The sequence below is a fragment of the Meles meles genome, chromosome 17 (genome assembly GCF_922984935.1).
Source record: "Meles meles chromosome 17, mMelMel3.1 paternal haplotype, whole genome shotgun sequence".
Classification (NCBI taxonomy): Eukaryota; Metazoa; Chordata; class Mammalia; order Carnivora; family Mustelidae; genus Meles; species Meles meles.
This window is the reverse complement of record NC_060082.1, coordinates 66004239-66020123: the sequence shown is the minus strand read 5'-3', so window position 1 is coordinate 66020123 and position 15885 is coordinate 66004239.

The window sequence follows — 15885 nt, the reverse complement described above, 5'->3', positions numbered from 1 at the left end:
CTAGAACATAACAGGAGCTCAATAAATATTTGCTGAATGAATAAAAACATGCCAATAGCCAATAAATTTTTTTTTAATTTTTTTTAAGTTTATTTATTTAAGGAACACCTGGTGGCTCAGTCGGTTGGACGTCTGCCTTCTGCTCAGGTCATGATCCCAGGGTTCTGGATCAAGTCCTGCATCAGGCTCCTTGCTTCTCTCTCTACCTCTGCCTGCCACACCCCCCGATCATGCACTCTCTCTGTCAAAAAAAATAATTTTTTAAAAGCGGGGTGGGGGTAGGGGCACCTGGGTGGCTCAGTCCGTGATGTGTTTGCCTTCAGCTCAGGTCATGATCCCAGGGTCCTGGGATCAAGCCCCACATCAGGCTCTCTGCTCACCAGGGCACCTGCTTCTCCCTCTCCCACTCCCCCTGCTTGTGTTCACTCTCTCTGTGTCAAATAAATAAAATCTTTAAAAAAAAAAAAAAAGCCGGGGGGGGGACACCTGGGTGGCTCAGTGGGTTAAGCCTCTGTCTTCGGCTCAGGTCATGATCTCAGGATCCTGGGATCAAGCCCCACATCAGGCTCTCAACTCAGCAGGGAGCCTTCTTCCCCCCAATCCCCCGCTGCCCCGCCTGCCTCTCTGCCTACTTGTGATCTCTGTCAAGTAAATAAATAAAATCTTAAAAAAAAATCATTTATGCAATCTCTGTACCTAACATGGGGCTCAAACTCACAATCCCCAGATCAAGAGTTGCATACTCGTCCAATTAAGCCAGCGGGCACCCCACAAAATGTTTTTCTCCCTCTAGAAAACTACCCGAGTGTCTCTTTGCTGGACATCAAATCCTATACTGTTTTACCTGAGTCACTAGACATTGCTTGAAGTCTGAACAACAGTTCACTAACAAACAGCCTCAAAGATATTCCCGCGACTACAGTTTGCTTATGTCATCCAGGTTGTCCCTCAGGGTACTCACGTTACTCCCCTGATGCAAATCTAAGACATGCACAAGAGGTGAATTCAGACCAGCCAACAGCTCTCAGAAACCTTTACAAGTTTCTTAATTATGATGTTAAAACCAGGAACCAACACTTAACTCTAACATGGTTTGGGTTACCCCTAGTCCAAAATATGAGCATAAGCAGATACACAGGGGAAATGCTGAGCTAAGCCTGGCATTCCTGAAAGCAGAGCCAAACAGGGATTTTCCGTAGGTACAGTCAGCCCAGAAGTGGAATTAGGCGATTGTAACCCATCCATGTCATGTCATCTATCTCTGTGCCTGCTCAGAGACTCATAGAAGGACCAGCTCGGGCAGACGGCGGTCAATAGAACAGTCGGTTCTTATGTATCTAACCCGTTCATACATGCCAGTGCTCCCTCTTACCGTCAATGCTTCTTCTGGTACCAACCTCACCCAGATTTCTGGGTACTTCGTCTCTTCTCAGAGACTATCTGATGTTATTTTGACTTGATTTTACTCAAATGGAAATGGTAAAAAAGTGTTTTCCAAATTGGCTGACCAAAAGAATATCTGCCATATTTATTTTAAAATGAAGCTTCTGGATGGCTCAATTAAGCATCTGCCTTTGGCTCAGGTCATGATTCCAGAGTCCCAGGATCAAGCCCCACATAGCACTCCCTACTCAGCAGGGAATCTGCTTCTCCCTCTGCCTCTCACCTGCTCTTGTGCTCCCACTCTATCTCTGAAATAAATAAAATCTTTTTAAAAAATTAAAAAATAGGGGCACCTGGGTGGCTCAGTGGGTTAAAGTCTCTGCCTCCAGCTCAGGTCATGGTCCCAGGGTCCTGGGATTGAGCCCTGCATCAGGCTCTCTGTTCAGTGGGGAGCCTGCTTCCCCCTCTCCCTCTGCCTGCCTCTCTGCCTACTTGTGATCTCTGTCTGTCAAATAAATAAAAAATCTTTAAAAAAAACTAAAAAATGAAGATAAAAATAAATTGAAAAATGAAATAAAGTGCAGTTTTCAAGGACTGACTAGAATAATCACACATGTGTAGATCAGCATCCTAACCCTCCTAGGAAGCACACAGCAACTAGGAAAGCAAACGTAAAACAAAGAGGGATGCCTGGTGGCTCAGTCAGTTAAATGACTGCCTTTGGCTCAGGTCATGACCCAAGGGTCCTGGGATCGAGTCCCACATCTGGGTCCCTGCTCAGTGGGGAGCCTGCTTCTCCCTCTGTCTGCTGCTCTCCCTGTTGTGTTCACACTCTAGCCCACTCTCTCTCTGACAAATAAATAAAATCTTTTTTCAAAAAAGTCAAACAAATATGGAATTAGTATACACCAATGTTCACAGCAGCTTTATTCACAATAGCCAAAAGGTGGAAACAACCGAAATGCCCACTGGAAGAGGAACCGATGAACAAAAGGGGTCATGTATGTAGAATGGAATATTATTCAGCCTTAAAAAGGAAAGCCGTTCTGATACATGCTACAACATGGATGCTTGAAGACCCTTGCTAGCTGAAGCCAGCCAGAAACGAGAGGACAAATATCGTATGATTGTACCTATATGACGTACCCAGAGTAGTCAAATTCATAAAGACAGAAAGTAGAACAGTGATTATCATGGGCTCAGGGGCAGAATGGGACTCTTCAAAGAATCACATAAATAATCCAAAACTTTGGGAGCGTTATGTTCCTATAGGAACAGAGAAATAGAGAGTCTTTGGGTTGTAAGTCCTCAAATGCTCCCCTCACCTGTCTCTCTCTTGTTGTGCAATAATCTGCAAAAAGGTGGTTTATGAAAATCTAACTCATTCATTGTTAGGCAGTTCAAAAAAAAAAAAAAAGGATCTAGCAGTGGGTGTTAAGATAGCAGAGGAGCAGGGGACCCTAAGTTTTTCTGGTCCCTGGAATTCAGTGAGATAGTTATCAAATCATTCTGAACACCTGCAAAATCAGAGATCGGAAAAAAAGAAATCCTGCAATGCTACAAATTAAAAAGGGACCACTTTTCAGACAGTAGGAGGTACAGAGACTTGAATCTGGAGCACTATAGTGGAGGATATGGCAAGGGGAGGGAGCCAACTTGAGGAGGTTACTGCAAATTATTAGAAGCAGCAGAGCGCAAAATTAGAACATTAAGAAATCGGCTCCAGTAGGGGATGTCCCTGGTTTAAAGGTGCTCAGGTGGTGAAGCGGGGTGGAATCCCAGATGGGACGGCGTGGTCTCGGGATCACTGGGGTCACAAAAAGAACAGGGGCGCCTGACCGCATCAGAGTTCCCAGGCATCAGAGGGGGAAAACCAGCTGAAAACAGCCAGGCTGGCATCGGCTACATGATCTGCGTTGCACAGTGCGATCTGGAGCCATTTACACTGAGCGCCGCCCCTTCCCCACTAGGGAGGTGCACTTCCCTAAGTACGAAGGTACCTGAGAATCTGCATAACAGGCGCCTCCCGGAGAAGACAGCAGGACTAACTGGCTAGCCCCAGGTGTACTCATCACAGAGAACTGCGACTTCAGCTCTTAGGGAAACAGTATATAGCAGTTGTGGTTGGGTTTTGATATTTGTTTTTGTTTTTTTATTTTATTTATTTTTTTTTAATTTGACAGAAGAAATCACAAGTAGGCAGAGAGGCAGGCAGAGAGAGAGGAGGAAGCAGGCTCCCCGTGGAGCAGAGAGCCCGATGCGGGACTCGATCCCAGGACCCTGAGATCATGACCTGAGCCGAAGGCAGAAGCTTTAACCCACTGAGCCACCCGGCGCCCCTGTTTTTGTTTTTTTAATTCTTTAATCTTTGCTTTATTTTTTTCAGTGATCTTATTTTTTCAATTCTTTTTAAATTTATATATACACACACACACACACATATATATGTTATATATTTTTTTGATTTTTGGTTTCTATTCTTTTTTTTTTTTTTTTGGCATGTATTTAAGTTTTTTTCTTTCCTATTTTGGAATCTAGCTTCTTTTGACAAGCAGACCAAAATAGAACCCGGACCTCATATTTTGTTTTGTTCTGTTTTGTTTCTGGTTTTTTTGTGTGTGTGTGTCTTTGTTTTTGTTTTCTCCTGGTTTGTTTTTGTTACTTTTTTCTGTTGTTTTGTTGATATTGCTGTCTTTTCTCTCTCTTTCTTCTTGTTTTTTTAGGGACGTAATGACAAGATGGAGAAATTCACCGCAAAAGAAAGAACAGGAGGAAGCACTCGCTGCTCGGGATTCGATCAATGCGGATGTAAGTAAGATATCTGCACTAGAATCTGAAACAACAATTATAAAGATAATAGCTAGGCTCTAAAAAAAGCAAAGACGACACCAGAGAATCAATCCCTTACTGTAGAAATAAAAGAACTAAAGTCTAATCAGGCTGAAATTTAAAATGCTATTACTGAGAGGCAGTCAAAAATGGAGGCTCGAACAGCAAGGATAAAAAGGCAGAAGAGAGTCAGTGACACAGAAGACAAAATGATGGAGAACGAGGACGCTGGAAAGAAGAAAGAAAACTACTGGACCACCAAGGGAGACATCAAGAAGTCAGTGATCCCATAAAGCGAAATAATATCCAGATAATAGGGGTCCCAGAAGATGAAGAGGGAGCCACAGCAGAAAGTTTACTTGAACAAATTACAGCTGAGAACTTCCCTAATCTGGGGAAGGAAACAGGCATTCAAATCCAGGAGGCACAGAGAACCTCCCTCAAAATCAAAAAAATAGGTCATCACTTTGACATGTAATAGTGAAACTTGCAAATTTCAAAGAAACAGAGAAAATCCTGAAAGTAGCTCAGAACAAGAGGTCTTTAAACTATAAGGATAAAAACATGAGGCCAGCAGCAAGTCTATCTGCAGACACTTGGCAGCCAGAAAGGACTGACATGATATATTCGATGTGCTAAATGGGAAAAATATGCAGCCAAAAATACTTCGTCCAGCATAGCTGTCATTCAGAATAGAAAAAGAGAGAGTTTCCAGGATAAACAAAAACTAAAGGAATTTCTTAACACTAAAGCACACTTGCAAGAAATATTAAAAGGGATCCTTTAAGCAAAGAGAGAGCTCAAAAGTGACAAAGACCAGAAAGCAACAGAGATGATCTATAGAAACAGTGACTTTACAGGGGCGCCTGGGTGGCTCAGCTGGTTAGGCGTCTGCCGTCAGCTCAGGTCATGATCCCAGGGTCCTGGGATCAGGTCCCATGTCAGCCTCTCTGCTTGGCAGGAGCCTGCTTCTCCCTCTCCCTACCACTCCCCCTGCTTGTACTCTCTCTCTCTCTCTCTGTGTCAAATAAATAAATAAATAATCCTTTTAAAAAAACAAAAACAAAAACAGTGACTTTATGGGTAATACAAAGGCACTAATTCATATGTTTCAATAATTACCTTGAATGTACATTATTGTTATTATTATTATTATAAGCATTATTCACCATGATCAAGTGGAATTTATTCCTGGGCTGCAAGAGTGGTTCAGTATCCACAAATCAATCAGTGTGATACATCACATTAATAAAAGAAAGGATAAGGACTTAATGTCAATAGATGCAGAAAAACATTTGACAAAATAGAGCATCCTTTCTTGATTAAAAACTCTCCGCAGTGTAGGGATAGAAAGAACATCCCTCACTATCATAAAAGCCATATATGAAAAGCCCAAAGTAAATATCCTTATCAGGGAAAAACTGAGAGCTTTTCCCATAAGGTCAGGAACACGACAGGGATGTCCACCCTCGCCACTGTTGTTCAAGATAGTACTGGAAGTCCTAGCCTCAGGAATCAGACAACAAGAAGAAATGAAAGGCATCCAAACTGGTAGAAAGAAGTCAAATATTCATTCTTAACAGAAAACATGATACTCTATGTAGAAAACCCAAAATATTCCAGCAAAAAATTGTTAGAACTGATACAAGAATTCAGCAAGGTCACAGGATATTAAATCAATGTGCAGAAGTCAACTGCATTTCTACACACTAACAAGGAGGCAGAAGAAAGAGAAATCGAGGAATCAATCCCATTCACAATTGCACCGAAACTCATAAGATACCGAGGAATAATCCTAACCAAAGAGGTAAAGAATCTGTACTAGACAACTATAGAACACTCATGAAAGATACTGAAGAAGACACAAAGAAATGGGAAAACATTCCACGCTCATGGGTTGAAAGAACAAAAATGCTTGTGCGACCTAGAGCAATCTATACATTCATTGCAATCGCTATCCAAATACCAGTAATATTTTTCACAGAGCTGGAACAAATAATCCTAAAATTTGTATGGATCCAGAAAAGACCCTGAATAGCCAAAGCAATGTTGAAAAAGGAAAATCAAAGCTGGTGGCATCACAATTCCAGACTTCAAGCTCTATTACAAAGCTGCAGTCATCAAGACAGTATGGTACTGGCACAAAAACAGACACGATCAGTGGAACAGAATAGACAACCCAGAAATGGAACCTCAGCTCTATGCTCAACTGATCTTTGACAAAGCAGTGAAGAATGTCCAATGGAGAAAAGGCGGCAGTCTTTCCAACAAATGGTGCTGGGAAAATTGGACAGCCACATGCAGAAGAAGGAAACTGGACCATTTCCTCATACCACACACAAAGATAAAATAAAAACAGATGAAAGATCTATGTGTGAGACAGGAATCCATCTACATCCTAGAGAACACAGGCAGCAGCCTCTTTGACCTTGGTCACAGCAGTTTCTTGCTAGACCAGAATCCAAAGGCAAGAGAAACAAAAGCAAAAATGAACTATTGGGACTTCATCAAGATAAAAAGCTTCTGCACAGCAAAGGAAACAGTCAACAAACATAAAAGGCAACCTATGGGATGGGAGAAGATATTCACAAATGTCTTATCAGATAAGGGGAGGTACCCAAAAATCTATAAAGACCTTATCAAACTCAAATCCCTAAACAAAACAAAAAAAATCCAGTCAGGAAATGGGCAGAAAGGGATACCTGGGTGACTCAGTCCATGAAGTGTCTGCCTTCAGCTCCGGTCATGTCCTGGGATAGAGCCCTGCATCAGGCTCTCTGCTTAGTGGGGAGTCTGCTTCTCCTTCTCCCTCTGCTCTCCCACTCCCTTGTGCTCTCCCTCTCTCTCCCTCAAATAAATAAGTAAAATCTTTAAGAAAGAAGGAAGGAAGAAAGGGAGGAGCAGAACAGACATTTCTCCTAAGAAGACATACAAAGGACCAAGAGACACATGAAAAAATGCTCAACATCACTCAGCATCAGGGAAATACAAATCAAAACCACAGTGAGATGACACCTCACAGGGGTCAGAATGGCTAAAATTAACAACTCAGGAAACAACAAATGTTGGCAAGGATTGGGGAGAAAGGGGAACCCTCTTACACCATTGGCGGAAATGCAAGCTGGTACAGCCACTCTGGAAAATGGTATGGAGATTCCTAAAAAATTAAAAATAGAGCTACCCTACAACCCAGCAATTGCACTACTGGGTATTTATCCAAGAGAAACAAACATAGTGATCTGAAGGGGCACGTGCACCCCAATGTTTATAGCAGCAACGTCCACAACAGCCAAACTATGGAAAGATCCCAGATGTCCATCGGCAGATGAATGGATAAAGAAGAGGTCGTCACGTGCGCACGGTGGAGCATTACTCAACCATCAAAACATTGAAATCTTGCCATTTGCAATGACATGGCTGGAACTAGAGGGTATTGTGCTAAGTGAAATAAATCAGAGAAAGAAAATGCCATATGATTTCATTCACATGTGGAATTTAAGAAGAAAAACAGATAAACATAGGTGAAGGGAAGGAAAAAGAAAATAAGATGAAAATAAAAGAAAATAAGATGAGGGAGGCAAACCGTAGGAGACTCCTAACCATAGCAAAGAAAGTACGGGCTGCTGGAGGGGAAGTGGGTGGGGGATGGTGTACCTGGGTGACAGGCATTAGGGGGCACTTGATGTAATGAGCACTGGGTGTTATGTGCAACTGATGAATCACTAAATTCTACCTCCGAAACTAATAAAAATAAATAAAGAGATAATACATTTTTTAAAGAAGGATCTAGCACAGCATTGATACAAATGTACTTTTTTTAAAATGTAAAAACAATTATAAACCACAATGAACAAATTACACTGACCAAGGGGGAAAAAAAAGCTATAAAGAAACCGATGAAAGTGGTCGGCATAGGATCACATATAGAGAGGTCAAATCACTATGTTCCTCACCTGGAACTAATGTAACAATGTAACATTGAAGATCAACCATACTCAAATTTAAAAATTAAAATTAAAGGAGCTCAGTCAGTTCAGTGTCCAACTCTTGGCTTTGGGTCAGGTCATGATTTCATGGGTCATGGGATCGAGCCCCATGCTAGGCTCCACACTCAGGAATCTGCTTGAAGAGTCTCTCCTCTGCCCCTCCCCCCTCAAATAAATAAAGAAATCTTTAAAATTGAAATGAAAAGGAACAGGTATAACTAAAATTTTCACCATGAATTTAAGAAATGGCAATAAAGTAATTGCAACTCTGGAGGACACACTCCAAGCAGAAATACAAGACTTCTGGGAAGAGATGATAAGATAATCTTAGAAGATAAAATTTTAAAATGAAAGAAGTACACGGAAAAAGTAAACCCAAGAGAGATGAGAATGAAAAAAGAAAGAACAGAGGGGGAACAGACCCAGAAGAAAAATACCATAAGAATCCCAAGTATAAAAATAAGAAGAGTGAATAAATATTTTAAAGGAAAGAGCACAGGTGCCTGGGTGGCTCAAGGGGTTGGGCCTCTGCCTTCAGCTTCAGTCATGATCCTAGCATCCTGGGATCAAGCCCCTCATCGGGCTCTCTGCTCAGCAGGGAGCCTGCTTCCCCCTCCCTCTCTGCCTGCCTTTCTGCCTACTTGTGATTTTTCTCTGTGTCAAATAAATAAATAAAATCTTTAAAAGAAAGAGCACTATCTAGAAAACAACATTTGTGTAATCAAAATCCTTGAAGAAGAAAATCAAAATAATGCAATAATAAATAGTGCAGGGTATTCAAGAAAACTTTCCTGAAATGAATGAGGATGTGAGTGTACATATTGGAATGACTAAGTACCAGAAAAAACTCATCCAAAAAGGCATATCCTAATAAAGTTATCGGACTCAAAGATGAAATCATTTATACGGGAGAAAAAAAAGTCAGGATGGCCTCAGATTTCTCCACAGCAATACTCAATTCCAGAAGACATTGGGGATTTGACTGGATCCAGATTTAGCTGGATTTGATAATTCACTGAGTAATCACTTAATCCAACAAACATTTAAAAACCATTTAGTAAATGCTTGTCTACATGGATAACAGACATCTCATCTGACAAGCCACAGTTTTCCTGAGGAGCAAAACCAAGTAGCATTGGGGCGCTTGGCCGGCTCAGCTGGTAGAACGTGTGCCTCTTGACCTGGGAGTTGTACATTCAAGCCCCACATTGGGTGTAGAGATTACTTAAAAATAAAATCTTAAAAACAAAAAAACAAAAATAAAACCCATAGGGTATTTAATTTATGTGCCCTTGGAAACTTCAGAAGCTCACAAACTAATGAGAAAACAAACAGTACACAAATTATCACAATACAATAAAGGAGTTAAAATTCAAGATGGAAACAATGCATTCAGGAATGGCAAGGATTTCAGGGACAGGTGAAAGAGACTACATTAGGGATCGATTATTATGAAATTTGACTTTTAATTACATGTAACAAAATCAATGGAGAAGTTAACTTTGGGAGTACTAAAGGGAAAGTTTGTTTGTTTGTTTGCTGTTTGTGTGCTGGGGGTGGGTATGATTTGACCTCAGATGCACAAGGATGAGTTAATCATACTTGACAGGTCATGCATGGCCTATCATCATTTTTTTGTCTAGTCAAAATTTTCTCTTTTTTTAAAGATTTTATTTATTTATTTGACAGACAGAGATCACAAGTAGGCAGAGAGGCAGGCAGAGAAGGGGGGAAGCAGACTCCCAGCTGAGCAGAAAGCCTGAGGCGGGGCTCGATCCCAGGACCCTGAGATCATGACCTGAGCCAAAGGCAGAGGCTTAACCCACTGAGCCCCCCAGGTGCCCTGGACAAAACTTTCTTATTTATTGTTTTTTTATCCTCAAAGTCTCTCTCAATCCCCTTAATTCCTTAAATCATTTAACATTTAATGATATTTTCTTTTCTTTTTTTTTAAAGATTTTTATTTTACTTTATTTATTTGAGAGAGAGAAAGAGAGCATGAAGCAGGCGGAGGAGGAGAAGGAGAGGGAGAGGGAGAAGCAGACTCCTGGCTGAGCAGGGAGCCTGATGCCAGGCTCCATCCCAGGACTCTGATATCATGACCTGAGTGAAAGGCAGAGGCTTAACCAACTGAGCCACTCAGGTGCCCTAACATTTAATGATATTTTCATTTGTGTATTTTTGTTCTTGTTTGTGTGTATTCTTACAAAATGTGCGTGTCTTTTTTTTTTTTTTTTAACAATGGTATAGTTAACATACAGTGTTATTTAGTTTCTGGTGTAAAATAAAGTGATTCAACAATTCTATACATTAGTCAGTGCTCATTGTGATAATTATGCTCTTAACCCCCTTGCCTATTTCACCCATCCCCCTACCTACCTCCCCTCTGGTAACCATCAGTTTGTTCTCTATAGTTAAGACTCTGTGTTTGGGTTTGTCTCTTTTTTCTTTGTTTTGTTTCTTAAATTCCACGTGAGTGAAATCATATTGTATTTGTCTTTCTCTGACTGACTTACTTCACTTAGCATTATACTTTCTAGATCTATCCATGCTGCAAATGGCAAGATTTCATTCTTTTTTTAGGGCTGAGTGATAGTGCATTTTATGTACACACCACACCTTCTTTATCCATTCATCTATCAATGGACACTCGGGCTGCTTCCATAATTCAACTATTACAAATAATGCTACAATGAACATAGGGGTGCATACATCCTTTCAAATTAATATTTTTGTTTTCTTTGGGTAAGTACCCCAATAGCAGAATTACTAAATAATATAGTATTTCTATTTTTAATTTTTTGAGGAATCTCCATACCATTTTCTACAGTGGCTGTACCAACTGACATTCTCATCACCAGTGTATGAGGTTTCCCTTTTCTCTGCATCCTTGCCAACACTTGTTATTTCTTCTGTTTTTGATTTTAGCCATTCTGACAGGTGTGAGGTGCTATCTCATTGTGGTTTTGATTTCCATTTCCCTGATGAAAAGATGTTGAACATCTTTTCATGTGTCTTCAGCCATATGGATGTCTTTTGTAGAGAAATGTCCATTCATGTCTTCTACCCATATTTTTTTTAATTAGAGAGAGAGAGAGGAGCAGACGGAGAGGGAGAAAGAATCTTCAGAACAAATGCTTAATTGCCTGAGCCACCCAGGTGCCCCTCTTCTGCCCATTTTTAATTAGACTATTTGTGGGATTACTGGTGTTGAGTTGTATAAGTTCTTTATATATTTTAGATACTAGTCCTTCATCAAATAGAAGTGTGCCTGTATTTTTCATTAACATAAATGGTAGTGTGTCACATAACTCATTCTCTTTCACTTTGTTTTTTTTTTAACTAAACATTATGATTTAAAAATGTAACCGCATGGCAGTGTGTATATTTAATCTTTTTATTGTATTGTTACATTGTACTTAGGAGTATATATCCCCTCGCATTTTACCCTCCACTCTCCCACTGATGGACACCCAGCTGGCACAGCTCCTCACAGTTCTGACCATATGACAGAACGAAAAACAACTTCACTAAACATCTCTGGGTGTCTCATCATGCATCTGTAGAACAAGTCCTCGGGAATTCATACTCAGGAGCACAATTACTGTTCACAGGGCGTACGTGTACTTAGTTTGATGGAATCGTGCCAGGCTGCCCTCAAACGCCTGCATTACTTTACATTCTTACCAGTAATACAGGAGGGCAGCTGAATTCCCTGACCCACCTACACTTTCTCACATCTGCTAGTCCCATCAATATAAACTGACATTTCATTGCTGTTTTTATCTGCATTTCTTTCATCACCAATGATGAGCTTCTCTTCATATGCTTATTATCCTTCAAGTTTCCTCCTCTAGAATTTCTTTGGGCCGTATTTTTCTAAATTTTATTTATTTATTTGGGAAAGAGTGAGAGAGAGCATGAGAGTGGAGAAGGTCAGAGGGAGAAGCAGACTCCCCATGGAGCTGGGAGCCCGATGTGGGACTCGATCTCAGGACTCCAGGATCTTGAATGAGCTGAAGATAGTCACCTAACCAACGGAGCCACCCAGGCACCCCTTTGGGCCGTATTTTTAATCCTTAGTCCATTTCTTCCCCCATTGGGGTTGCTGTCTTTTGCCGAAGTATCTTTAAGTATTCTATATATTAATCCTTAGGTTGGTTTAGACATTATAATACCTTTTCTTATTACTTCATCTGTTAACAACATTTACAGAAATACTCAGTTTTGATATAATCACATTTGTCAATTTTTTTCCTACGCTTGAGGCTCTTGCTTTATTTTGTTTAAGAAAGTCCTCTCTGAACCAAAATCACAAAGATATTCTCCTACATGTTCTTCTTTTAATTTTATCATTTTACCTTTTACATTTAGATCCTTAACCCACCCAGAATCCACTCTCCCATATGGTGTTAGGTGGGGATCCAGTTTTAATTTTCTTCATATAGTGAGCCAATTTTCCCCAACTTATCTTTTTAACAGTTTGTCCTTTCTATCCATTGATTTGGGGCCAATTTTTTTTTTTTAATTTAACCAGCAGTTTTGCAGAGAAGAAAGTTTGGAAGTAAGGATACCAGGGAAAAGGTATTGCCATAGTGTAGACAGAAGTAAGAACTTGACCAAAGACAGTAGCTGTGGGGAGGGTGGGCAGAGAGGAGTATCAGATTTGAGAGATAATTCTGGGGTTGGGAATGTGGGATGAAGTGGAGAAAGGAGAAATACCTACAGTTTTGAATCCCATACATTCTGCGGCTAGAGATGCCCCTACTGTGACATGGGCAGAAATGTGAACAGGTTTGAAGGGAAAAGATGAATACAGTGGCTGAGGTGTTAAGGTTGACATGCTGGGGCCCTCACATTTTTAAAAAAATGTGTGCATAATTAAATAACATCATTTAATAACTGGGAGCTTTCACTTAAAAATCTATATTTAGGGGTGCCTGGATGGCCCAGTCTGTTGGGTGTCTGCCTTCAGCTCGGGTCATGATCCCAGGACTCTAGGATCAGGTCCGGCATCAGGCTCCCTGCTCAGTGGGGAGTCTACTTCTCCCTCTGCCTTTCCGCCGACTCCGGCACTCACTCTCACTCTTTTTCTCTCTCTCTCTCATGAGTAAATAAAATCTTTAAAAATAAAAAATAAAAATCTGTATTCAGCTACTTTCTAAAGATCAGAACCAATGTGATACCAATGGCCTGGCTTCAGCTGGTAGAACTGATCACCAGCTCCCAACACTTCAGGTATCCCAAGCTACTGAGGCCCCCACAGTCTTCACTAGACCCTCAATTTTTCTACAGACACTTGGGATGAAGATCCTGGTACTACAGAGTGATGAGCTGGTAAAAAAAAACACAGGTGTCTGCCAACAAACAGACTTGATTTGAATCCCAGCTCAGCGATTTATTTAACTGATCTAAATCTGTATCTCCTTATTGCAAAGTGGGCAAAGTATCGGTCTTATAAGGGTTTCTGAAGAGAGTTTAAAGAAAGAATGCCTGTAAACCTCAACAATAATTGTTAGCAAATGAGAGCTAGGAAAAAATCAAATTAAAAATTGGAAATGGAATTCCAGAGCTTAGGAGAGAATCAGAGCACTGAGCCATGGCTCGGTAAGGCAGTGGTATACGGTTCGGTTCTAGAATCCACGACTTTCTTGGTGTCATTCTCCTCTCTTCCACATCCCCAACCCCACTTCCCTAAACCCTAAAAGTTCACACACAGAAAGAGGTCAATACATGTTTGTGGAAGGAAGGGAGAAAGAATGACAGAGGGGCTGGGTGTAAAAAATGGGCATTTCCTTTCATTTGTCAGACAGAAGAAAAGTGCTAGTTACCAACTTACCTACGTTTGTTCCTGTAAACATAGTCCCACCTCCTTGCCAATAAAAAAGTTAACTAAGGCATATAGCTGCAGTGTATACTCCCAGTATACACTGGGAGTATAAGCAGAGATTGAGAAAAAGATACACACTTACTCACATTGGCTACAAAATATATCTCTAAGCCTCATTCAGTTGAATACTATTTGGACAGTATTTAACAGAAGTATTTGTTACAGGGGTACCTGGGTGGCTCGGTCTGTTAAACATCTGACTCCGTCTTAGCTCAGGGTTTGATCTCAGCGTCATGAATTCCAGCACCGTGTTGGGCTCCATGCCGGGTATGATGCCTGCTTAGAACAAACAAACAAACAAAAAGTGTTATATGTAATTAACAATGCCAAAAAAAATCAACCAAAGGATACAAAGATATAACAATTCTGATTTAGTGCAAAAAGCTTCAAAGAAAAGATGGTTTTGTAGGAGGTCGTTTATCTTTTTCTGTTAGACATACATAAATATGTATATGTATATATTTAACTTCTGAATTCTCCACAGCAACATTCAACTCTGTAAACACATTTTTCTCATGCTTCTGCTAAACACATTTTTTAAAATCGCTACATTTACTTTAAATTCATTTCTTCAGAACAACCTGGTATTTGCTCTTTTTATGCTGTATCAAAATTTAAGTTTTAAGTCTTCCCAATGTCCTAATAACTGAGTATCAAATGGCACTGGGCGTATCCGTTAAGTGTGTTTCCGATTTCACTTTTCCTTACAGCTAAGGAAAATTATCAAATTAAATTTGAAAATGCATTAACTCTCATTAAAAAAAAAACCCTAAACTGGGTTAAATTACCAAAAATGTTTATTAATATGTTATCATAGAATACCATAAATTTTGGAAGGGTAGCTTTTTCCATACAACTGTTGCCTAAAAATCCCAGATTATTCTTGGAAAGAAACCAACACCAGGAGAAAAAGTAAAGGATAGTTCACAGGGAAGGGAATGCCATGAATGTCCTCCTATCACAAGAAGGAACAGACATGTGGCTTGAAGTCACCCATTATTGAGTGCATATGTATTTAAAGTCTAATTGTTTTATGCTGTCTCCATCAGAAGATTATAGTTCATATTCTCACGAAGCCAGACTCAAAGACACAGAACTGTAGGGGATTACTGGTGTCATCCAGTTTTGTTTGCTCATTTTCCGATAGGGAAACTGAAGCGCAGAAACGTGACTGGCTTCTGGTGACCAGATCATGTGCTCTTTTCAAATCCCTTTGCCTCAAGCAGCAACTGCACCAAACAGAGGCTATTCATTAAATGGGTGCTAAATAAAGAATGGCACAGGGCCATTCTCATTGCGTTTACATTCTAGATGTGGTAGTTTTGCCAAAAATAAAAAGATTGCTAAAACAAAGCAAAACAAAAATATAATGTAGAGTGTGTTACTGAGAAAAACCCTTTTAAGAACTTAGTATTGTGAATTTTTTTTAATGCATGGAAAAAACATAATTAACCCCCACATATCTATCATCTACCTTAAACAACGATCTGCCATTCTTTTTGTTTTTTATCTTAATTCCAGTGAGTTGACATACAGATTAGTTTCAGGTGTATAACACACTGATGGACCAGCTCCATACACCTGCTCGTCTCCGCAAGGGCACGCCTTAATCCCCATCACCTATTTAACCCATCCCCCCACCCACCTCCCCTCAGGTAACCATAAGTTTGTTCTCTATAATTAAAAGCCGATTTCTTGGTTTGTCTTTTTTTTTCCCTTTGCTCATTTGTTTTGTTTCTTAAATTCCACATATGAGTGAAAGCGTATGGTATTTGTCCTTCTCTGACTGACTTATTT